Raw genomic sequence first — 25,992 nt, 5'->3', positions numbered from 1 at the left:
TAGCTTTAGGAAAAGTTTTACAGTGGTCTCAGGCAAGCAGGGACTTCCTGTTATTCTCAGTTCCATCCTCAATCATTGGCACCCCAGGCATCTCTGTGAAGGTCATGACTGGATGAATGACCCCTCATCTCCAGGCCCAGCCAAGGTGTTCCATAAGTAACCTTTCTGACATGGTCAGATTTTCTTCCTGTGTGCCTTCAGTTATTCATGAGGGAATGAAGGGAGGAAGCAACAGTAGCCTTCTTCTAACAGATGAAAAGGTGAAAACCCTCGGGCGCTGAGTGATGCTGTCCAATCACATAACTGGCCATCATCCCTGGTAGCAGCCCTCCTACATGTTGAAGCCATTTGGAGTTAGGTCGTTGGTTCTTTGCTGCTGACATATTCCTAAATGAACCTTTGTTTTGGCCAGAAATATGGCTTCCAAGTGGCAGCCTTGGACCTGAGTTCTGCCTGCTGCTGTGGTGATTTGCCCTGAACTTTTCCTTGGAACTGATTCCTGGTAATCAGTCTCTAAGATCAGCCAGGCTCTCAAGGGCCGTCAGGTCAGAGCCATAATAGAAGTTATCTAAATGCCACACCACCCATACTCCACCCTGGTTTGTTTTCCAAAGCCTGACTTTGCCAAAAGCAATGTTGCCTTAGGTGAGAGGTTGGTCTTTTTGAGCAAGGATGGAGAGAAGGTCAGAGGAAAGGGGTGAGAGTCCCCAACAGTCAGCATGATCTTGGGGTTCTGGGAGGAGTAGAAGCTGGTGCCCCATTTTACTTCAGGGCCCTGGAGGTGACAGGACTTGCTGATGTCCCTTACTAGTGTCACTAGGGGACTGGGACAGCCCTTAGTACTCCTGACTCAGCCTCAGCAGCCCCGAACCTTTCCCAAATAACAACTCAGTTTCCCATCAGCCTTTAGAAAAGCAAGTTGACATTTCTGACATGGCTCAATCTGCAGGGCACTGGGTAAGTGCACCCGTGCTCTCCATTTGCTTAGGAAGATTCTGAGTCTTGAAGAGGTAAGGCCAAGTTCACTTACTTCCTGTAGGTCAGAGCTAGAGCTTGAAGCCAGGGCTTAGCCCTCATAACATCAATGCCAGAATATTATAATTACTGTCTCCACTTCATAGATGTAAGGAAGCTGAGACCTGGGGTAAATGTGGCCCAGTATCACGTGCCCAGAGGTTTATCTGATCCCCAAACCAACCATTACGGTAGAGTCACCCTTCCTTCTTTCTGTCCTCGTGAACTCCACTTGTTCAGGAGTCTTTACTCCATCTCTTTCCAGTTTTGTTGTTGTTGTTTTGCTTTACCTCAAACTGGGTCCTTTTCTCCTCTTGGAATTGTAGAACTGTCACCAGAGATTTGTGGATCAAGAAGAATCAAGAAGATGATCTTTGACTCCATCTCCAAAAACCTCCCAGCTCTTAGTATAGTAGGAAGACCCCTACTCAGGCTGGCAAGCCCACCTAGTCATCTGGAGTGACAGAGCCCACCACAACAAAGTTGTTAATAGAAAAGCAACTTTATTGAGAAGGTTCCTACACTGACCAGCCAGGGCCACAGCACAGGCTCGGGAGCTGATACTGCGATCCTGAGCAGCCCGTGTACTTAGGTTTTTAAAGGCAAAATTCACAAGGTCAAGTCTGGTCACACGCAGGTGACCAATGAGATTATCATACACCCAAAAGATTGCACAGTCATACTAGACCACACGCAGGTGGCCAATGAGGTTACACTTTGTCACATAATGGCTGTTTAAACCAGCCTATCACTTGGCTTCAATGACTCACGAATTCAACAGTAAGGTGGAGCTTACGGTAAGCATACACAAAGGAGGAGTTTAGTGGAGTTTAACATAAGCAGGTGAAAAAGACAGAGTTTATGGTAAGCTCGTGATGTTGCCAGTAGGAGCCAGGTAGGAGCCAGATTACTGGCTATCTGTTTAATTGGTCAGTCCTTACCAGAATAATGAAGGTGGGTTAAGTTGTTAAGGGGAGGGGGACCTAGTGGCTTTCTTTCCATTCCAAGAACTGGGCTGGTTGGAGCCAAGGTCAAGTTAACCTTGTTTAGAGGTTTTTTCATTTTTCCTAAAATCCCTAAAACAAAAGCAAAGCCTGGAAAGAAGCTGTACCAGCTCGAGTCTCCTCTCCACGCCTACTCCACGAGGCTCATGAATTCCATGAGACAAAGAATTTTGAAGAGATTCACTGCAGAGCACATGGGCAGCAAAGATGGCGCTGAGAGGGAGTTGAGTGGGCAGAGCCCAGTTTACTGTAGAGCACATGGGCAGCAAAGATGGAGCTGGGAGAGAGTAGAGTGGGCAGAGCCCAATTTGCCTTAGGATCAGTGCCTAACCAGCCCGTGAAGGCTTAGGTGCATGATAGGGTGTGACCTTGACAGTGATTGGTTCCTCTTCCTCCCCTGCCATGCCACCCGCCCTTTTTGGCTTTAAAAAGGGCTTCTCTCTGTTAATAAGCGAGTTTTCTACCTGCTGGATTTGGCTCCCCACTGTGTCTGGTTGTCTCCCAGGCTGAGGGAGGCTGGGGAACGGGCGAGCGCCGCACTTACCTTTCCTCGGACCCCATCCATCTTTCGTGGGACGAACGAAGACCCAACAATTCACAAACAAGGTGCACACCATAAAGACCAGGCAAGGTCAGTTTAGGACAGCAAGGTAAAGTGGGGAAAAGGAGAAAGAGGAAAGATTATCTCCTGATATATAAAGAGGGGAGAAGGGCATTAGAGACTCAGGAGGCTCTCTAACTGCCCAGAACTGTATCTAAGCTAAACAATTCTGTGTTGAACTTTTAACTACATGCATGGTCACCTGCAGATCTTCAATTATTTTGCTAAGTTCCTGCTTAGATGTTATCAGCTAACCTTGGAGGTGATCTGTCTAGGGTGGTTTTCCTGTCACCCTAACAAGAAGACAATACATTTAGAGTGGCTTTGCAATCCAAGGAACTTGTGACGCAGATGTCTTGTGACCCTGATTATTCCTGGTCAAAGAACTAATTGTCTTCTAATCTGGGACCCAATTTTGGTACAAATAAATTGTAATGTACTTAACACCTAAAAGAAATAGTTGTGATATAAAGAATGCAGTGTTTAAAGGATGGACACAACTTTTACTGCTCCAAAACTTCTCTCTAATCTTTGCTCTTGACTGGCTTATATTAAAACATTTTCTTTTTTGTTTTATTTTAGCTCTCATTGTGTCCTATCTGTCCTGCCTCAGAACCAGATCAAGACCAATAACAACCACCAATGGAGCAGTAAAGGAGAATTTTTTTTCTTAGCCAAGAATTCGAGAAGTAAAGCTGAATGCTGGTGGCTTCACTTGTAATCCTAGCTACTTTTCAGGAAGTTGAGATATGAAAATCATGAGGATGGCAGTTCAAAGACAACCCTAGGCAGAAAAGCCTATGAGACTTTTTTTTTTTTGTCCGTTGTGGAGCTTGAACTATGGGCCTGGGTGCTGTCCCCCAGCTCTTCAGCTCAAGGCAAGCCCTCTACCGCCACAGTGCCACTCCCTGTTTTCTGGTGGTTTATTGGAGATAAGAGTCCCACGGATTTTACTGCTTGGGCTGACCTTGAACCGCAATCCTCAGATCTTAGACTCCTGAGTAGCTAGGATTACAGGCTTGAGCTACCAGCACCCAGCTCTAAGAGACTTTTTTTTTTCTTTTTCTTTTTCTTTTTTTTTTGTCGGTCGTGGGGCTTGAACTCTGGGCCTGGGCGCTGTCCCTCAGCTCTTCAGCTCAAGGAGAGCACTCTACCGTTTGAGCCACAGCACCACTTCTGGTTTTCTGAGTGATTTATTGGAGATAAGAGTATCATCAGCTTTCCTGCTGGGGCTGGCTTTGAACCGTGATCCTAAGATCTCAGCCTCCTGAGTAGCTAGGATTACAGGCATGGGCTGTCGGCGCTGGGCTCTTTAAGACTCTTAATCTCCAAATATCCAAGGGAAAAAAAGCAGGAAGTAGAGGTTTTGTTCAAGTAGTGGAGCACCAGTCTTGAGGAGAAAAAAACTAAAAGACAGTATACCTTGGCCCTATGTTTAAGTCCCAGTACTGGCAGGAAAATAAAATCGGAGAAGTGAGAGATAAACTCACAAATCAACTTCTTAACTTGTAATAGTCTAGAGAGTATAGATACTGTGTAAAAGAAATTCTAGGGAGAAAGAAGCTAATCAAAAGGGGGCTGTAATATATCTACTGGGTGTTGCTGTTCACACAGCGAGACCCAGGAACACAGTGTCTGGCAGGCAGAAAGGGACCATACTATGTGAGTATAGACAAAGTTTATTAAATAGAAGGTAAATGTACAGGACAGAAAGTTGACCTTAAACAATTTTGGAGGACTATAAACAATAAAAGTTAGCAACCTTCAACCAGGGAGCTGGAAGAGTTGTCAACAAAAGTGGAGCAGTTCCTTGTGATCAAAGATAATAAAGAGGAAGCGAGGTGCTGGTGGGGCTCCATTAAGAAAACACAAAAGGAATCTTGAGGCCTAGTTGTACACCACTAACTAGGAGGAGCATGACTGGCACTTCCTGCACGCCTTCACCTGAGTCTGGTGCCAGGCATCGGACCTTTGCCCTGACTTGGAAGAAGGGGAGTCCGCCTCTCCCCCCCACCCCCGAGGGAATGCACACCAGCATGCACCCTCACAGCACACAGGAACTCAGATGAGGTCATGCGAGTCAATGCCTCCACCACTGGGAATGGGCAGAACATTTCCAGGAATTTGGGCACCACCTTTTTTCTTTTTCTTTCTTTGTGCAGGTATTGGCACTTGAACTCAAAGCCTGGGCACTGTCCTTTAGCTCTTACCCCTCAAGACTAGCCCTCTTTCACTTGAACCACAGTTTAATTGGAGATAAGAGTCTCACTTTCCTGCCGGGGCTGGCTTTGAACCTCAGCCCTCAGGTTTCAGTTTCTGAGTAGGATTATAGGCACAAGCCACTGGCACCAGCTGAGCCCTTCTTTTTAATCCTTTTATGATTCTGTCTGGTCACTATCCCACAGCTGGCCAGTGTCATTTCTCATATGACTGGAATTACCGTGGAAGTTAGACTATATGGTAGTGACTCTGGCAACAGCTTAGATCCACTTAGTTTGGTCTTGCCCACCAGGATTTGGGTGGAGCTGAAATCCTATTAGTTCACTTAAGCAGTACTCAACCGGGGTGGGATAGGTTCCTTTTTATGTTCAAACACAGCAATGCAATGGTTCTTGCATCTTAGAGTAAACATTCCCATCAAGTATATTCACTGGACTCAAGACACACCCTGGGACAAGGGTATAACTCTTGGTTTTATAGAGCAGGAGACTGAGGCTCAAAGGAAAGTGATTTCCTGAACTTGTACAGCCAAAAGTGCAGCCTTGGTTTTGTCCAGGTCTGCTGGACCTAAAAGCCACAGTAGAGGGGATGTCCTCAAGCTACCACAAAAAAGTGTACAGCAGGCCAGGCACTGGCAGCTCAGGCCTGTCATCCTAGCTACCCAGGAGGCTGGGACCTGAGGATCTCAGTTGGAAGTCAATCCAGGCTAGAAAGTTTGAGGCTCTTATCTCCAATTAACTACCAAAAAGCCAGAAGTGGAACTGTGGCTCAAGTGGTAGAGTGCCAGCCTTGAGCACAAAAGGTCAAGGACAGCACCCAAGCCTCATGACCAGGAAAAAAAAAAGTGAGTGAGCCGGGTGCCAGTGGCTCACAACTGTAATTCTAGCTACTCAGGAGGCTGAGATCTGAGGATCAAGGTTCAAAGCCAGCCCAGGCAGAGTCCATGAGACTCTTATCTCCAATAACCCCGCTAGAAAACCGGAAGTGGCACTGTGGCTCAAGTGGTAGAGCACTCACCTTGAGCTGAAGAGCTGAGGGACAGCGTCCAAGCCCAGAGTTCAACCCCCACGACCGACCAAAAAAAAAAAAAAAGTGAGTGTTGGAGAACCTTCTACTATGGTATTGACTCTGTGTCTGGGGCCACTTAGGTATAGTAATCCCAGCATCTGGGTGAAGGCAACTAAAACAAGAGACTGCAAGTTTGAGACTATCCTGGGCTGCATAGTAAGACTCCCATCCTAAGAAACGATTCTAAAATAAAACCTAGTGAAGTACTACCTATTTCAAGGATATCACCATGCTGTGAATTACCTCAATTCTGCTGAGCCAGAACCTCCTGGGATAGGGCCCTCATATTGTAAATTTTAACTCCCTGGGTAAATGTGATCCATATTCTTTTACAAATCACTTGCAGGGTTGAAGGAAACCTTAGTGTTTTCTCCCAACTCTGGTAAGTTAAGTGCCACAAAACAACAGTTTTCTCAAACAAGGACCATGTAGACAAGTCACCGAGACAATAGCAGGCTTCACAACAGTATGCTTTATGGTATTTGCACAACAGAACTACTCAACAATGCATTTACTGGAATGTGTGCCCAACATAAAGTGATTCACCACATTATGTAAATCCTTTATATAGCATTTCAGAAAGTGGTACTTTGTAGCTGTTTACATAAGTTTTCATTCTTACTTCTACTTCCCTTGGAGTGTCTCAAGCAGCTCTGACTGGTAAGTCCTTCCTTAGTGTCACACACTCTTACTAACTTAGTCAAATTTGTGTGTGTGTGTGTGTGTGTGTGTGTGTGTGTAAATGCTGATATTGAGGCTTGAACCTAGGACCTGGGCACTGTCCCTTAGCTTATTTGCTCAAAGCTGGTGCTCTATCACTTGAGCCACAGCTCCAGTTCTGTCTCTTTTTTTGCCAGTTCATTGGGCAAAAGCTTAAGCTAATTTCAAACTGTGATCGTCAGATCTCAGCCTCCTGAGTAGCTAGGATTACAGAAGTGAGCCACCACTACCTGACTTGCCTTTTCTGCTTGTTTGTTTGCTTGCTTGCTTTTTTGCTCATAGCTGGCATGCTACCACTATATAATCATAGTCACCATCACTACCACCATCATCACCACCACCACCATCATCTCAGTCAGCACACCTCCTCTATATCTTCCTATTCTTTGTTTGTTTTTTTGGTTGGTTGTGGGGCTTGAACTCTGGGCCTGGGGGCTGTCCCTGAGCTCTTCAGCTCAAGGCTAGTGCTCTACCACTTGAGCCACAGCGCCACTTCCAGTTTTCTGAATGGTTTATTGGAGATAAGATCTCAGAGGCTTTCCTGCCCAGGTTGGCCTTGAACTATGATCCTCAGATCTCAACCTCCTGAGTAGGTAGGATTACAGGCGTGAGCCACCAGCACCCGGCTTCTTCTATTCTTATAGGATAATTTTTTTTTGAAGAGGAGGGGGAAGGGAAAGAGAGAGAAAAATGAGGGAAGGGATAACAAGTTAGACAAGAAATGTAATCTTGGGCTGGGAAGGTGGCTCAGTGGTAGAGTGCTTGCCTTGCATGCATGAGGCCCTGGGTTCGATTCCTCAGCACCACATAAGCAAAAAGAAAAAAGCCGGAAGTGGCGCTGTGGCTCAAATGGTAGAGCGCTAGCCTTGAGCTGAAGAGCTGAGGGACAGTGCCCAGGCCCAGAGTTCAGGCCCACGACTGGACCCAAAAAAAAAAACAAAAAACAAAAAAAAAACAAAAAACAAGAAATGTAATCTTATATAACTGTAACCGCTCTGTACATCGTAACCGCTCTGTACATCACCTGGACAATTAAAAAAATTTAAAGGTAGAACAATGGAATTCTATGCCTCCATCAGAAAGAATGACATTGCCTCATTTGTTAGGAAATGGAAAGACTTAGAAAAAATTAAATTAAGTGAAGTAAGCCAGGCCCAAAGAAACACAAGTCCCATGGTTTCCCTTATTTACAACAACTAGTATATGTCTGAGACAAGCAGAAACGGTCAGATAAGTTGATGTTAGGTGAAATGAACCCTGAAATGAGGACTTAAATGGTTTTTCTTTCTTGCTATTGTTTCTAACATATTTATAAGATATTTCTTTGTTGCTTTGTATGCCCCTCCCCCACGGTATAACCTCTGCTTTCACTTTATTTGATATTGGTATAATTTGTGGAGGGGAAGGGAAAAAAACAAACAGTTTAAATAAGGATACAGGTGAACCCATTGCAACAATGAGATGTACAAGACATTACATTGAAAATGAACTTTACAACTTTGGCACGGGTGGGGGGCAAGGGATGGGAAGGGGAAACAAAGGAGGAGGCAACAATGCTTGATAAGAGATGTACTCATTACCTTGCCCATGTAATTGTAACCCCTCTGTATGGTATTTTCACACACACACACACACACACACACACACACACACACACACACACACACACACGTACACAGTAGAGACAGGAGCTTGCTGCTCTGATATTCCAGTTTTTACATCCTGTTTCTAATTTCCGAGTCTGGTCCTTTTAATATTCAGGATATTTCGTTTCCCTGTCTCTTCATATATACCACTACCATCCTCATCATCTAGCCCCATTAAATTGTCAGTGGATGTGACTGACGTGAACATTGCCTAGAACAGGAGAGTGAACCTGGATATATGCCTTTCCTCCAGCATGTTTCTACCCCTTCCCTTAGCCTCCACCCTTTCTTCCTGAGATGAAAAGACTGAGCCTGATCATTGTGACAAGGAGCGAATCCCATGGCCAGAGGCTAGACCCTTTCCTGGGTACAGATGATACCTTCTGGCTCCAGTGGATGGATGGATGGATTGATTGATTGATTGATTGATTTCTTTCTTTCTCTCTCTCTCTCTTTCCCCCCCCTCTCTTTTCCCAGGAACTCATTAGTGCCTGCTTCTGCCTTCAGTCAGAGGCAGCCAAATGATCTGAACAAAAGGAAAAAGGTTGAAAGTAAACCAAGAAAGAAATCCAGGCCCACCAGAGTTCCATGTTGAATTTATTATAATAAATATAGCATCACATGGTAGCCACCCATCTCCTGAGACAGATCAGAGACAGACAGGAAAGAAGAGGGGAAAAAAGAGGAGGGGAGGGAAAGGAAGGAGAAAAATGGGGCAGTTAGAATAGAGAGGCAAGAAGAGGAGAGGAAGTTGTAGAAAGAGTCCTCTAAGGCAAAATCTCTGTGTGTGTCTCTGTCTGTCTGTCTGTCTGTCTGTCTGTCTGTCTGCCTGTCTCTCTCTCTCTCTCGCTCTCTCTCTCTCTTTCTCTCATTGTCTGTCTGACTGTCTCTCCATTGCTTTGAGCATGCAAGGAAAGTGCTAAACCACTCTGCTACATTACCTGCATCCAAGACCCTCTAGAACAATGTTTCTCCATCACCTCTGATTCCTAAGAAATCACATTGGGTGTGTACCTGTCCCAGGAGGACAGTCATCCTGCTTGCTGTCTATGTGTGAGTACATGTGACTGTTCATGTGCACTCAGGTCTGTCCCAGTGTGTATGCGTGTGGCTGCTTGGTGTGTCTCAGTAGGTTGGTGTGTTAGTGTGCTTTCACAGTGCCTCACATATATTAGGTAGTTAATGTTTAGTAACAGAATGGAAGTTCACAGGTGTGTACTACTGACTTGAGAGGATCTGCATAAGCACACATATGACAGTGTGTATTCCCCTATGTTCACCTGGATGTATCTGCTTGTGCCTTGTGGAAGTGAGGTTGGGCATGGACAGCTGTGTGTTATGTGTTGTGCGTTTTAGTTGGGATGGCAGCATGTTTGGGGATGTGCAGTTGCCTGGCTGATGTGCGGGAATGGATGCTTTATGCAGTTGCAGGCTTGTCTGTAAACACAGCTAGCTCTGAGCTATCTTTCAGGGTTGTCACTGTAAGGTGTTTCCACACACATGTGCTCTGAGGCCTTGTGAGAACCTGTGTGTGCAGAGCACCCACTGGCCCTGGGTTTTACTTCCCTGCCCCAAGTCAGGAAGGGCCTGTGGTTTGTATGATCCATCAGTTCCCCTTTCCTCCAGGGGGCTGCCCCTGGCAGCCTCACAGCTATTATCGCCTGCTTAATCATCTCCAATACCCTTGTGGGAACCAGAGGGACCCTGTCCAAAGAACCACCTGGAGCTTCTCCCAGGACCTTACACTATGCTGAGGATCTGGAGTAAAGCCCATGGCTGTCACTCTAAGGAGGGAGGCCCAATTCTGTATCCTCTTGCCCCTACCCCAGCCAGGTGAGCAGTAGTACCTGCAGGAGGAATAGCCTGGGAGGAAGATTGTGAGGCAAACATCTGGATTCAGGTCCTGCTTCTTCAATGAACAAATGGGACCCCAGACATTCAAGTGGGTCCCTCTTGATTCCAATTGAGCTGGAACCAACTCCTTGAACATGCACAGTATGTGGAGGAGGCCCCGTTAAAGGTGACATCACAGACAGAGAAATACCAGGAGCCAGACGGAATGGAAAATCAAGTTGAGGCTGCGGAATGGGCTAGATGTGAGACAAAACATGAAAACCAAGATCTCAAGCCAGTCTCATGCTGGTAAAGTTTAAAGCATGGTACAAGAAAGAGACAGCCAATCAATTGATTGCCTAACCAAAGACATAAACTCCTCTCCTGACCCTGTGTGCATGCATGCATGTATGTCTCTTTGCTGGCTAACTGCCTGCTGTGTCTTTCTTATACTTGCATCCTAATAAACCTTTGCTTCTCCTATTCTTATGTGTTGGTAAGTTCTTTTACCAGCCTGAGACCACAAGCTCTAAATATCCATGACATGGTAGTAGATGCTGAGGAAAGAGGGGACTTAGGTTTGTATCCGGTTGCCAATGTCGGTGAGCTTGAGCATTGTTTTCTAAGGTCTCAGTTATTCTGCTCTTTTACTCTTTTGTTGCTTCAAGGTTTTCTGTGCAGCCCAATCTGGCCTTGAGTTCTCCTCCTCTTCCTCCTTCTTTTTTTTGGTGCTGGTCCTGGAGCTTGAACTCAGAGACTGGGCACTGTCCCTGAACTTTCGTGCTCCAGCCTAGAGCTTTTGTGCTCAACCACTTGAGCCACAGCTCCACTTCCAGCTTTTTTGGTGCTTACATGAAGATAAAGAGTTTCTATGACTTCCCTACCCAAGCTGGCTTTGAACCGCAATCTTCAGATCTCAGCCTCCTGAGCAGCTAGGATTACAGGTGTGAGTCATCAATGCCCAGCTCTTGGCCTAGAATTCTTGACTCTTTTGCCTACCCTCCAAGTACAAGGATTACAGGCATGCGCTCCAGCAATCTTCACCCTTAGGGGAAATGTTCTAACCAGACTGGAAGTTGCTTTGCCTGGAAGGACACATCCACCTCCCGGGAACCCAGCAAAAGTCGATTGCCTTGGACTTTAGAAAGTTAGTCCTGTTTTCCCAAGATCAAAGACCCAATGGGGTCAGAGTGGGTAAATACCAGCCACCACCAGACCCTTCCCCAGCTTTCTCTCCTTACTCCAACCCTTACCCCTATAACCACTGATCAGGAAAACACGACAAGTCACTTTCACCCCCCACCAGCTCTCAAGTCCTGCCTCCAGGGCCCCAAGCCTTTGACTCCAGGAAGCACTTTCTAGCTTTGTCTCCATTTTTGACTCACAGAACTCCGGGAGCTGGAGTAGAAGTATCAGTTATGACTCCATTTGATGCCAAGAAAATGAAAAGCTCCTCTCCACCTCTCTTTTTATTTTTTTCTTTGCCAGTCCTGAGGCTTGAACTCAGGGCCTGGGAACTGTCCCTGAGCTTCATTTGTTCAGGGCTAGCACTCTACCACTTGAGCCCCAGTGCCACTTCCTGCTTTTTCTGTTTATGTGGTACTGAGGAATCAAACCCAAGGCTTTATGCATGCTAGGAAAGCACTCTACCACTAGGCCACATTCCCAGCCCTCTCCACCTCTTTTGATATTCTTTTCCCGCCCCCCCCCTCCGCCCCCCAGGACTCCCATGCTGGCCCAGGCAGGACCCTTGGCCAGCTCCACCCACCCATGACTCAAGAGTGCAGTCATTCAAAGATCTCAGAGGGACATACCTAGAGGTAACTGCTGCCTCCACAAACTGCGTCAATCCATAGGATCTCTTCCAGAGCCGGAAGGTGAAGGCATGACCCAGGGCCCAGGGGACAAAGGCATAGCCCCCTATAGTCAGAAGAACCAATCTGAAAAGCCAGGTGTTCCTTGCTGTCCAAGGCCCTCCTCTACCTTCACATATGTGCCCACACATCAGACTCTGGTGAGTGGAAACAGACCAGCAGTGTGGCCTGCTCTGGGGTTTGGGGTTTCTCTGAGCAGAAGGAGGGGGAAGAGGATGCAGCTGCTGAGGCTAAGGGGGGAAGGAGGCTCTTTAGAGGCAAATAGGCCTGTGGAGAGATGGCCAGGCAAACCCCTGCTTCAGCAACACCTACCCTGCCTCCTCTCCACAACCCCCCACTTCCTGCCCTGGGCCCCTGAGCTCCCAGCATGCCTTGCAAGCAAACCTGCTGGACAATGAGATTTTGACTGATGATTCAGGCATGCTAACATAGTGAACTATAAGGTCTATTTCAAACACTTTGTGGACCCAAACACACACACACACACACACACACACACACACACACACACACACACACACACACACACACACACACACACACACACACACACACACACACAGACACCAGAGGTATTTGCATTTAAACAGACCGTACCATAAACACACTTGTGCACATATATATACTTTCTGTCTCTCTGACTCTCTTAGGATTATAGTTTGTATGATGCAAGCTTCTAGGCCACAGATAGTAATCCATGTCTGCAGTGAGACTGGGGATTTATCTTGTGACAAGGTAGATTAACTGCACCCCAAAAGTGTCACATCATAATTCCCAGAAACTGTGAATATATCATGTTACATGCCAAAGAAGAACTGAAGTAATAGATGAAATTAAGATTGCAAAGTAGCTAACTTTAAGCCTCACACTAATGGCTCATGCCTATAATCCTAGCTATTCAGTCCTCTGAGATCTGAGGAACCTGAATTATAGTTTGAAGACAGCCCAGGCAGAAAAATCCTTATATAAAAATGATCCCAGAGAGCTGTCTCAATGGCTGTCCACCCTGTGAAACTACAAGAAGAAGATGGCAGCAACCCAAAGAAGGATTCTCACAGAACCAACCCCATGGTACTCTGATCTTGGAATTCCAGCCTCCAGAACATGGGGGAATACTGTCTGCCATTTATAAGCATCTGCATTCTGTAGCACCTATTGTAGCATCCCAAATGGACCAAGATGCTGGGGCAAGCTCAAAATAAGAACCATTAGAAGCCAGACATACATAATCCTAGCTACTCAAGAGACTGAGATCTGAGGATTGTGGTTCAAAGCCAGCCTGTCTCACAGAAAAATCTGTGAGACTCATCTCCAATTAGTCAGCAAATGCCAAATGGAGCTGTGGCTTAACTGGTAGACCTTGAGAAGGAAGCAGGGATGGGAGGGAGGTAAAGCAAGGCCTCAGCCTTAGGCTCTAAGGATGGAAGGAGACTGCAAGTCAGGGATGCCTGTGGGGGAAAAAACAAGTGAGGAGCTGTTTTCTCCCCTAAATCCTCTGGAAGGAGCACACTCACACCAACATCCCAATAATAGCCCAGTGATCACTCCTCTGATCTCAGAATGAGAAGAGAGAAAGCAGGTGTGTTGTGCATGACAGGTTTGGTGATTATTAAAGCCACAACAGGAAGCAAATATATAGGTGTAGTGGTCTGGGAACCACTGGGGGCCCCAGCTAGAATAAGAGCCTCTGGTTATGAGGACACCCCCCAGGGGCCTATACCCCCAGGGTATAGACACTTCCTGGGATTGCATCAGGCCTTCTATGGGGGCTGTCCACACCACTGATGCTGAAGATGCTGATTGCTGTGTAGCCCTCAAGTCTCCAGAGACACAGGACCAGCCAAGTCAGGACCCTGGCTTCTGAGTTTGTTATGGGCTGGAGAAGCAGTGGCTATGGGGACAAGTGGAGAATCTAAAGCCATCACAGCTCAGCCCTTACGGTGGAACTTGAGCTGGTGACACAGGCTGCACAGGAAACCTTCCTGTTTTATCACGAGCCACATGGCCTGCCCCCAGGACAGGATGACCTGATCCCTGCGGCTATGTGAACCAAACAACTGCTTCCTTCCTGAGGCCCTTCTAGCCCTCTGTGGAGAACGGGTGCCTCCCTCTTGCAATTCTTCATCTGCCAGGAAGCCCTTAAGACACAGGCAGCAGGTAAGCAAACTCACCTGTCTCTGAGCACCTACTACATGCTGGCCTTGACCAGAGTTGCTATGTGATACTTTCCAATGAGTCCTCAGAACACCCTAAAACCATTTAATGCAAGAAGCCAGACACAGGGGACAGATATTTTACAATTTCCCTCCTAGGAGGTGCCCAGAATAGCATACATAGACAGGAAGTAGTATGGTAGTTGTAGGGAGAGGGAAAGAGAATATAAGAAATTATTGAGGGATTTTGTTTGTTTTTATCAGTGGGGCTTGAACTCAGGGCCTGGGCGTTGTCCCTGAGCTCTTTCACTCAAGGTTAGAGCTCTTCCACTTTGAGTTACTTCCGGTTTTCTGGTGATTAATTGGAGATAAGAGTCTCTCGGACTTTCCTGCCCAGGCTGACTTTGAACTTCAATCCTCAGATCTCAGCCCCCTGAGTAGCTAGAATTACAGGCATGAGCCACCAGGGCTTGGTGAAATTAATGTTGAATAGGTGCCAAGTTTCTGCTTGGGATGACTGAAAGTTCTGAAGATGGATGGTAGCGACCGTTTTGTGACAATGTGAATGGAGTCAATGCTGTTGAATTAGACACTGAAAACCAGCAAAAATGGAAAAGTATGTTAGGTATATTTTATTATAGGAAAACAAAACTATTTTTTCTCTGTTCCTGTACTGGAGCTTTAACTCGGCCTGGGTGCTGACCCTTAGCTTTCCTCTTGAGGCTAGCACTCTACCATTTGAGCCATAGCTCCACTTCAGGCTTTTTGGCGATTAATTGGAGTTGAGTCTCGTGGGCTTTTTCTGCCCAAGCTGACTTCAAACCACATTTTCAAATCTCAGGCAGCTGAGTAGCTAGGATTATAAGTGTGACCCACTGGTACCCAGCAACAGAACAGATTCTAAGCATCCGAAAATCAGAAGTGTGCCAGTCCCTTTTACAGATGGGAAAACTGAGGCTCAGAGAAAGGAATCAATGTGACCAGCATCGTAGAGCAAAGAGCAGTAGAGTTAGCATTTGAATTCAGGGTTGATTCTAAATCCAGGGTCCTTTTCTCTTTGTCTTCCCTTCAGACACAGTGGAGGAAGTGACAGAGAAATGACAGGCAGGTGTCAGGAGAGCCCTTCTAAAAAGCTGTGAACTAGGCTTAGATGTCACAAACAGGGTCAGCGATGAACTGGTCATCTCACCCTCTACCCCCACCACTTGGCTGCTTCCCTCAGTTTCCCTTGACAGTCCATGATGCCGTTGGAAGTAGCTGGCCTAGGAGACCAGCAGTCCAGGGAGAAGAAGCTGTAGACACTCATCTGCTCTCTGTTTATGGCAACGGTCACTAGAGAGATCTCTGGCATCCTGCTACCCAGAATGAGGAAGCACAAGAGAGGTCAATGACCACCCAAGCTTACCCAACAGATCTGCCACAGTTTGCAGAATTAGTGCCCTTGGGACCTACTTCTGCCTGGGCAGTCACCCTCTAGCCAGAAAGGATGTCCCAGAGTCAGAGGATGGTACAGAGAGAAGCCAAAGAGATCCTGGGGGAGAGACAAGCTCTGTCCCCATCTCAGAATGGTCCAGAAAAGAAGCCTTATGACCACAAATGAGGCCAGAAACAGAAGTCAGGGAGAATTCCGCCATTCTCTGAGTGTGTCAAGAGTCAGTAAATGAAAGAACAAAGCAGTCCTATGAATAATCCCATGCTGTGTAACAAATTACTTCATAGCCATATGGCTTGAAGCCACAAACATTCACGAGGTCAGAAAGCTGTTACAGCCTAGTGGGGACCTCTGCTCAAGGTCTTGGGAGGAGACTGGAACTGATTAGTTGGTGTTTCACTTGGTCTCACCTGGTTCCATATTTAAGGTCCTCCTCTTAGAACAGCTCTCAGTGAGGCCACTGGCTTCACAGAGTTAGCAAGTGACAAGGTTTGAGGGTTGGGGGCTGGGGTCTTTGTAACAGAATCTCAGAAGTAGCATTCGTCACTCTGCCCATATCCCATTCATTAGGAGCAAGTCGTTGGTTTCAATTCACTCTGAGGAAGAGAGATGATGTGAGAGGATAGGTAGGATAGGGGATAGTTGTAGGCCATCTTTCACAGCCATGCAATAGTTACTCCTGAAAGTCCTTCTGGATGGAGCTGGAACAGAGCTAGTGATGACAGCAACCTCTTAGTTCACTGGATGCTTGGAAGGGCACTGAAAGACCTAAGTAGAAAAATCTTTGTCACTGAATGAAGTCAGGAGGCATTACAACCCAACACCTATACACTCACCACCTCCTTTTGGTCCTGGAACATGATCAAGACAGTCAAAGCCACTGTTCATGCCCTGCATCCTGTTGCCTAGCTGCTCCCTGTAACCTGAGCATATTCTTGATCGGCATGGTTTTCTAAGGTTATTGTGCTACATACATCAGTGAAAATCCCTGAATCCTGTTATTTGTTTCTGCTTAGTGCTGACACTTGTATACAAATGTATGGTGTTGTAAATCCCCCCTGACCTATCTTTTCCCTTCGACATTGTGTTACTAAAGTTCTACTCTGTTCTTCCTTCTGATTTCAGTTCCTTTGTGTTCACTGTTGTATAGAAGTCATTTGTGTGAATCAGAACTGGGCTCCTAAACCTTCAAAGTAGTCACTTGTTTTGTCTTTCTCTTCTTGGTAACAATTGACAAATACCTCTGGGATTTTTCCTTTCTTGGGGAAGGGCAATGAGTTCACCATCTTTTGTTTGGTGTTAAACTTGTGTTTATATCCAGAATAACTTCTGTTTGTTTGTTTTCAGTCCCTGAAACTCCTGGTCTGCTGTCTTAACAATCATACAAGTTAGTCATTCTCATTTCCTCTAGCTGTCTTGCGGGACCAGGTGCTCACAATTTCCTGGAGGGCGCTGGCTTCTAGAAAATTCTTCCTTTGAGTTGGGGGAGATAGTTTTCCTCTGGCTGTCTCCATAGGTCTGGACTTGTTCCTCCTGTACTGTGGAATATGTCTGCAGCATGATGGCACTGGAGAATAAAGCACTAGATCCTTTCTGTGCATCCAGCCCAGCCTCCTTGCCTCTACCCAGACCCACATTAGGACACATTTGCAGTTCTCCAATGCAAGTATCATGTTCCTACCAGCTCTGTCATCCTGAGGCATAACCAGCTACCCCCATAGCAGGTCACTCTAGTAGTTCAAACTCAGCTCCATGAAAGCTTACACCCATTCACATGGGGACTCTGGTTCTTGTGAGAGTGACTGGTGAGCCATTCTTGGCTCATGTTCATGTGTCAGACACGATCAGGGCTTTCACAGAGAGGAAGTGACCAACGTAAATGCTAACATTACTGCCAACCGAGCAGATGTATCATCTGATACAGCCATAATCAGTGGCCCTCTGAGGTTCTGCCATCCAGATTCAGTCTGTGATACTGTCACCAGCACTCACAGACTGGCCACAGCAGAAGCTACCTCTTCTTGGAGAATGCTGGTGTCTATCTCCTGAGCTCCAGAGCCAGACAAACCCCAACCAGTTAAGTCCAAGGAGGTAGTTCCCACAGTTCCAACCAGGGCTCCAACAGTAGCCACCTCTGGGCCTCCTTCAGCCAGTGGCTAGATCTATTCTGCCAAGCACAATTCTTGTCCTTCTAGAAGACAGACAACTGGTCTACCTTACTGGGCTATTTACAACTATATACATCAGAACTGTGATTGTAGACATGGGTCTCCCTCCAGCTAGCTCCTATTCCCAGGTGAATCTACAGGCACAGACAGCACTAACTGGACTTGTGACAAAGATGCTTGAATCCCAATTAGATTCACCAGGACCTCAGGATTCAGGGACAATGACTTCTTGGTTCGTGGCTTCTGTTAATTCTCAAATCCACCTGTACCTGTATGCAATTGAAGAAAAGAAAAAGTGTTTTTGAAACCTTTCCTATCAGCCCTCAAAAGTTTTTATCCTCACCTGATGAAGGGGGTGGAATTTTCCCCTCAACTTGGGGAGTGCCTCCGTGTACTCAGCCTTGAGAGTGGACGTCCAGAAAAGTGATCATCTATCTAGCTGAGGAAATTCACTGTGTTCTGTGGCTGGGACCATTGTCAGCCTTGGAGTTTCTTTGTATAAGAGTCATAACTCATATGCTCCTATGAATCTCCTGGGGATAAAAATCCATATCTCAACTTTTTTTATATCGCTCCTGGAACCCAGTACAATGTACAGCTCATACCGAATGCATAGGAATCAAGAATATTGGAGAGAATGCAATATCTGGGACCTGACTACATCACTGCCCCACAACCAGAATTAACAACCATCACAGCTCCCCCTTAACTACAGGATACATTGCAAGCCCCTTAGTGATTTATGAAGCCCAGCCCTAGCCTCATTCTCAATCCTCATTCCTATCCTGCTCTACCCTATCCCCATTTCTCCAGTTCACAGTTACATGGGATGCAGTATATAAGCCAGCTTCATCTGAAGAAGCAGAGCCACGATGAAGAATGAAGAATGTTCCTGGGATCAGACCTTATGCAATTGCAGTTTACACAGCTGCATGCTCTATTGTGTGTCACAACCTGCGGTGACTGGGGACAGGACAATAGCAGACACCTGACCATGGAATTGAGGTTTGTGGCACCAGAGGCCTGAAGTCTGCCAATACCTTCAGATGCCCCGGGTCCATTTTACAAGGTATTTGTTAAGTATGATACAGGGGCATATGTCCTTGAAGTCACAAGCACCAATCATGTCGTATAATCTTACTCAAGTGATAAATAACTTCTTTATCTTAAGAAACAAGTGTAAGCCCTAAATGACTTATAGGTAGCTTAGAGTTTTATCTATCCCCAAGTTCCCAGAAAGTTTGGTGTGGAATTAGCCTACACCTAGGGTAGAAATCTGAATTCCCATCAAGCCAGGACTGATTGACGATTTCAGGAAACTCTCATCGTTCTGAGAGTTCATGGTGGGAGGAGGCATTCCATTCTCCCAATCCTTTCTGGTCTCACAGCTTGGCTTTTGGGAGCTCTCAGAGTGGTGCACAGCTGTAGCTTCTGCACCTAGTGTTCCACCTGAAGCCATCAGAGTGGGAGAGCAAGGGCAAGCTGGAATCCACGAGAACTAGCTACAACCTCACATGAGTCTCCCATTGTATCCAAGCCTGCAGTTCCCATCCCAGTTGCTCTTCAGAAGAAACTAAAGTTGTTGTCCAAGAGAGTGATTGGCTCAGGCAATAAAGAAATTGAAGTAGCCAGTGAGGACGAAACAGATGCAGATGCTACACTATCCCAACACGTAACCCGTTAGATCATGACATGTGCAAACGGCCATGCAATTGCCTGTCTCAATTCAGAATATAGATAGCTTGTGTTCGCTTCCCCTTTCCGAATCTCATGAAGATCTTTTTTTTTGGCCAATCCTACCCCAAAGGAAATTCCAGAAAACATAATTGCAGCTCAGCTAAATTTGACCAGACACATGCTTCCTCAGCCTGCTTCCTTTGCCTAGAATATTCTTCTCCATTCACCTCCTGCTCATCCAACAAGGCACCACCCACTAGCTCCTCACCCCTCTAGTCTCTCCTGTCCTGCCTGTGTTCCCAGGATAGTCTGTCCTTACAGATATCTAACTAGTACCTGTCTCTCGTTTTCAGATGTGGGGATTGAGGCTGAGTCTTCCTTCTGTCCTGAAGAGACTGAACATCTCAGACTTCACACTAACCCTTGGAGGCTCAGTGTTTTTAGTTTCCTCATTTTATGGCTTAAGAATCTAAGGAGGGAAGATAATTTACCTAATGCTGTTCAGCTTTTGTGTCCAGAGGCAGATTTCTGAACTCAGAATTTGAATTCAGGGCCTCACAATTTCTAGACAAGCATTCTGCTAACCTTAAGCCATGTCCCTAGTCCTTTTGTTTTGTAGTTTATCTTTCAGATAGGGTCTCGCGGTTTTGACCACACCATTCTTGGAACTAGATCCTCCTAGTTTCACCTCCTAAGAAGCTTGGATTATAAGGCTTGTACTACCACACTCAGCTCCTAATTCTTTTTTTTTTTTCCTAGTCCTAGGGCTTGAACACAGGGTCTGGACACTCTCCCTGAGATTTTTTTACTCAAGGCTAATATTCTATCCATTGAGCCACAATAATACTTCTGGCTTTTTATGTTTATGTGGTACTGAGGAATCAAACCCAGGGCTTCATGCACTCTAGACAATCACTCTACCACTAAGCCACATTCCCAGCCCTTATCCAGCAATTCTTAAGATAGAGAAAATGCTAAAAACAAATAAACAAAAAACATGGTGAAAGAAGATGAAACCTCCTGGCTTGCCTAGGACTGAGAGTGTTCCTGGGAAAGGGAGCTTCCGTTTTAAAATGGGGACAGTAACAGGCATCTTGGAACAAGTTGGACACCCCAAAAGAAAGTGCTCTGAAGGTTGACAGGTAGAAAGTTCTTGCAAGCCAGGGTAGAGCCTGGGGGCATTCAACTTGTACCTGAGAGGAGGTTTATAATGGGCTTTGTTTTCTCATTTTCTTTTCTGTGAATGAGGCACCTTGCTCTGTTATTTAGAAAACAATTTTGAGCAATCACAGCTCCAGTTACTGGAGACTCTGGGGAAGGAAGAGAGGGAGGAGAAAAGGCAGGGACTACAGGCTCCCTTCCTTCAAAGTCCACAAGGAGCCTGGGGACCAAGGGTCAAAGCCGAGACCCACAGATCCTACAGGGGAGAAGGGTCTTCTCCCAGCCCTGCCCCACACAGCAGGACCTTATTGGAAAACTTGGGCAGGATCAATGGAAGGAGAATTCCAGCTTGGCCTGGTCAGTCCTAGAAAGGGACTTGTCCAAGGTCCCAAATGACAAAATGATGCCTGTCTTCTCTAAGCAGATTCACAAGTCAAGTGATGGTGAAAACCAGGCTCTGAACAGACAGAAGGCTGGCTGGGCAGAGGAGAGTGGCAGGCACACTGCCAACTTCGAGTAAACCATCCCCTCTGTCTCTGATGTACACCGTGCCCTAAAACATTACCCTCAGGCAAAAATAAATGTGAAACTTTGGAAGCCAGCCAATCACACCTCGGAAGTCTCATGCCCTTCCCCCACTGCCAGGCCCCGTGTTTGACAGCTGTTTTACTAGCCACAGTTCACTCATTCCTTCTCCCAGGGTCAGGTTTCTCCTGTGTAAAGTGCAGTATCAATGCCTTCCCCTGAGGCACCCCCAATGTGAACAAAGGAACAGATAAAGTCGGCTTAACAGTAGACACTTCCTATTTCAGCAGCTGGCAACTGTCTTATTCAGAGCTTTAATAGGCTTCTTGGTGAGAACCCCCTTCCCAGGGGTGGATGGATGTGGTCTGGTGAACAAGCAGAAGGAAGGCTCTACTAGGGACCAGAGTCTAGAAAGAGAGTAGGAGATGAGGCAGGGGAGGCAAAAGAAGGGGCAGGCAGGAAAGCAAGAGGGAGCAAGAGAGAGGGAAGGAGGGGGAGGGCAGGGGGAGAAGGAGAGGCAGAGGGAGGAAACCTAGACTCTTCTAAAAGCTGTAGGTCAGCGAGGGAGGGGAGGGGAAATAGGGAGAAGAGGGATGAGGAGGGACGGGGACTGGAGGGGAGGAGCACTAAGGAGAAAAGAAAACCAGACTCCCCTAAAAGCTGTAGTTTAACTGAAGGAAAGTTCTAGGGAAAAAAACAGTCTTCCCCAGTTGTTTGTGACAGTGCCTCTGTTCCTTATTTACTCACAAATCATCATTTATTGAGTGACATCTGCTATTTTGTACAAGGGAAGGGGGGGGGAGGGAAGGGAATGAGAACTGTTTCCTATTTTGAGACTCGGGACTGTTTTCTATTTGAGCAGGGCAGTATGAACCAGAGACTACTCATAAGAAGGAAAAGCCCAGGAACTTGAGAAAGCTTATTTTGGCACAGCACTTGGCATATGTGGCAATCCAATCTCTCTCTCTTCCTGGGCCCCTAGCCTGTTCCACACCCCAAAATGGCCCTTGCAGGTTGATGCAGCCAAGTGACAGGGTTGGTGCCAGCAGGACCTGCATGGACATGATGCGTGCCACTCTGGGGCCCAGAAGCCTCCAGCAGACCCTCCCTGCACCTGGCATAGCCTGAGAGCCAAGTGCTGATGGCAGCAGATCTACTACCACCACCCCTCCCCATCACCCTGGAATCCCTGCACCAGAGGAAAACAAGGCTCTCTGGCATAGACCTTATGTTAAAGACGCATAGCTACACAAACAATAAACTTAGGGAGGGCTTGGACTTGAAATCAGGGTGGGAGGTGGGCATGGACCCCATCAGCAGATCTGCGGGGCCAGGAGTGCCATCTGACATTGGGGTCACACCTGTGAAGCTTTGTGTGGGCATTCAGCAAGCAATAGTCATCCTGATTATGATGTTCAGTAGAGAAGAGCCTGCTGGCCTCTAAAAGGGATTCACAAACTCTTTACACCCCAACTCTCTTGGGATGGTGAGGACCGGACTTGCTGGGGGCGTTGTCATCAGGGTGAGGAGCCAGCCTTGCAGACCTCACCGTGAATGTGATTTTCTTGCCATTGGGAAAGAAGCTGCCATTGCTGAGCTGGGCTGGGCTGGGGTAGGTTGGGCTGGGCTGGGCTGGGTTGGGCTGAGCTGACTCAGGAAGGAACAAAAGGCATCACCAGTCTCAGGGAGGCCAGGACATTTGCCCTACCAAGAATAGAATACAAGCTCTTTGTATTCCTAAGTTCCTGTTCTTCCTGAAATAACCCTAAAGCTCACATCAGAAAAAGTGGCACCACATGGACACATCTACCAAAGAGGAGAATGTCCTCTCGTTGGGGGCTCCTGGGGCTGGGGAATGGCCATGGGGTAGGACATAAGAATCTTAGAAGCCCTCCCCCCATTGATACCTTTTGGGCTACGGGCATTGTAAGGTCCTGGGGCACTGGTAACTGAGTTTGGCACAGAGAGGAGGAAAATGCCAGCATTCTCCCTCCTTGGAAGGGTCACAGTGACCTGAACCAGAAACTGGGCATCATGGATCAGCTACAGCAGAGAATGATCACCTACATAAGCAGGATCACACGGCAGAAAGCAGTAATGGCAACTGGGGTGAGAAGCCTGTACTCCTCAGAGCCTCCTGCTCCCAAACTCCCTTAAAGAACTTGCTGCTACTGGTACACATATAGCTTGAAGGCTAGAGCTGGGATAGGATTGGTTGTCCGAAGTGCAAGAGTCCCTATATGTCACCAGAGCTTAGAAGAGAGGGTTACGAGTTCCCTGATGGATGCTTCAGTGATCAGGAGCCAGCCATGTCTGCTAACAGGGCACTCAAGCCTCATTGTCAGTACATTTCCACAGGCCTTTCCAAGAGCCCACCAGACCTAGATGAATGGAAATCCTCCATGAAGCCTCAGTCCCGCCCCCCCCCCCCAAGCCCCTGCCCTGCCTCTGAAGCTAGGTTGTCAGAAGGGGGAGAGAAGGATGAGCCCCAGCAGTAGTGGGAGGAAGCCAGCAGCACGTGTTTGCAAAGCCTCAGAATGATTTGTTCAGAGAGTTAGTGGGACAAGGGAGATTAAAAAAAAAGAGAGAGGAGCTCATTGCCCAAAGTACTAGAAACTCCGGTGCCCATCAATTCTACCTATCTTTTTATTTTTATTTTTTAAAATTATTTTGGTCGGTTGTGGGCCTGAACTCTGGGTCTGGGCGCTGTCCCTCAGCTCTTCAGCTCAAAGCTAGTGCTCTCCCACTGGAGCCACAGCGCCACTTCCAGCTTTTTCTGCTTATGTGGTGCTGAGGAATTGAACCCAGGGCCTCATGCATGCCAGGCAAGCACTCTACCACTGAGCCACCTTCCCAGCCCCCAATTCTTCCTATCTTGTAGACAAGCTCACATGGAAGAGGAGAAACAGCAAGGGAAGATGTGAGCAGGCCCACCAGAGTCTGCACAGAGCAACTTGGAGTGGAAAGTTGCCCCTGTGGGTTTATGGTCTCCAAACTTTCAGAAGTCACAGCTTACACTGGAGATCTCAGCAATCAGGTCTTCTCGTTATTAGAAGATCATGGAGGCTGGGGACTACCAGTCAGGGTTTACATCATTTACTAGCACAGCTTTGACAAATCACTTTAGATGCACCTAGATTTCCTCATCTGGGCAGGATTGGGAGCAATTGAAAGGAATAAAACCTGAAATCAACTTGTCATAATCTTCCTCTCTAGCTTAATTGAGTAGGTGTTGGCTTTGTGTTGATCCTTTTCCTGCATGAGCTTCTTCAGTCCTCACTGGAGTACCTGGCAGAAGGTTTGTTCAGCATTTAAGCGACAGAACCCTTCCCAAAGGGCCAACAGACAGATCCCAGTATCCAGATAAGGGCCCCCATTCCAGTGCTTCCCATTGGAAGCAGGCTGCCCTGGGCAGTCTAGGTGAATACAGTCTAGGTAGAAATGCACAGACCCAAAGTGTCGTTCTAGGACAGGTTCTCAGATGGGGACAGAGTTTGACCTGAAATTTTCCAAGGAAAAACAAACTGTTGGGGCTGGAAGGTGGCTCAGTGGTAGAGTACTTGCCTTGCATGCATGCAGCCCTGGGCTTGATTCTTCAGCACCACATAAGCAGAAAAAGCCAGAAGTGGTGCTGTGACTCAAGTGGTAGAGCACTAGCTTTGAGCCAAAGAGCTGAGGGACAGCGCCCAGGCCCAGTATTCAGGCCTCATGACTGACAAAAAGAAAAAAAAAAGAAAAGCAAACTGTCATCAGGAAGGAATAGGCTGAAAGGGAGATGGGAAGGCCTGGCCAAGCAGCAGCTGTAGACCTAGCAAGATAGAGAAGAGGAGACAGGAGAAGCAGGTGGAGAGCTGAGCATCAGGTGAGCCAGGTGGGTATCACGAACATTTCTAGGGCCGACATCTGAGAGGAGCTTCATAGCTGGAGCTATTTGCTGACAAAAAGGAGCTTCCCCATTGCTTAACAACTCAGTCTATGCAAGTCCATAGGGGCAAGGAGCAGGGGGGTTCTCTGCTGCCACCTAAGTGTCAGCTTACATCATGGGAGATGTAGGCATGAATGGAAGCTGGGGGTACCATTTCTCATCCATCTCTTTTTGGTTTGGTTTGGTTTGGTTTTGTGCTGGTACTACAGCTTGCACTCAGGGCCTTCAGCTCTTGCTAGGCTTCTTTGCTCAAGATTGGCAGATTATCACTTGAACCCCATCCCCATTTCTGGCTTTTTGGTGGTTAATTGGAGATGAGAGTCTTACGGACTTTTCTACCTGGGCTGACTTTTAATCACAATCCTCAGATCTAAGCCTCCTGAGTAGTTAGGATACCTGATATCCTCTCTCTCTCTCTCTCTCTCTCTCTCTCTCTCTCTCTCTCTCTCTCTCTCTCTCTCTCTCTCTCCCTCTCAGCAGGTTATACCTTGCTGTATTATCACACAACCTCCTTTCTCCTCCAAGTGGGGAAGACTGATGGTGTTGGAGGCTAGGCAAGGGTTATGGAAGAAACTCAGCCCTCCTATAGGCATCTATCTTAGGCTACAGACTACTGGGGTGAGAGGCCCTGGCCTTTTCTTCCCTACATCTGTGCTCTGGGTTGCTGCAGGGAGACAATTATTCAAAGGTACTCCAAGTCTTGCAAGCAGAGCCGCTGACTGCCCTGTGAACAATTTTTTCCGGGACACTTGTATAGCAAACATCCTTGGAAAGTAAACTAGTCTTCCTCTCTCTCTCTCTCTCTCTCTCTCTCTCTCTCTCTCTCTCTCTCTCTCTCTCTCTCTCTCTCTCTCTCTCTCTCTCTCTCTCTCTCTCTCTCACACACACACACACACACACACACACACACACAGGATAGGCATTGTGATGCACATCTTCAATCCTAGCACTTGGGATTGGCTGAGATGGGA

General features: G+C 47.0%; 1 long non-coding RNA gene across 1 annotated transcript; it reads left to right on the top strand.

The window, feature by feature from the left end:
- Positions 1-6,512: 6,512 nt before the first annotated feature.
- On the top strand, positions 6,513-21,162 carry LOC138803177 (uncharacterized). Its single transcript, XR_011364889.1, has 3 exons — positions 6,513-6,567; positions 18,547-18,802; positions 20,996-21,162. It is a non-coding gene; the product is annotated as an uncharacterized lncRNA (long non-coding RNA).
- The last annotated feature ends 4,830 nt before the right edge of the window (positions 21,163-25,992 follow it).

The sequence above is a fragment of the Dipodomys merriami genome, unplaced genomic scaffold (genome assembly GCF_024711535.1).
Source record: "Dipodomys merriami isolate MVZ:Mamm:240054 unplaced genomic scaffold, mDipMer1.0.p SCAF_336, whole genome shotgun sequence".
NCBI lineage: Eukaryota > Metazoa > Chordata > Mammalia > Rodentia > Heteromyidae > Dipodomys > Dipodomys merriami.
Note: the sequence above shows the minus strand (reverse complement) of the source record. Positions and strands in the feature narration are given on the sequence as shown.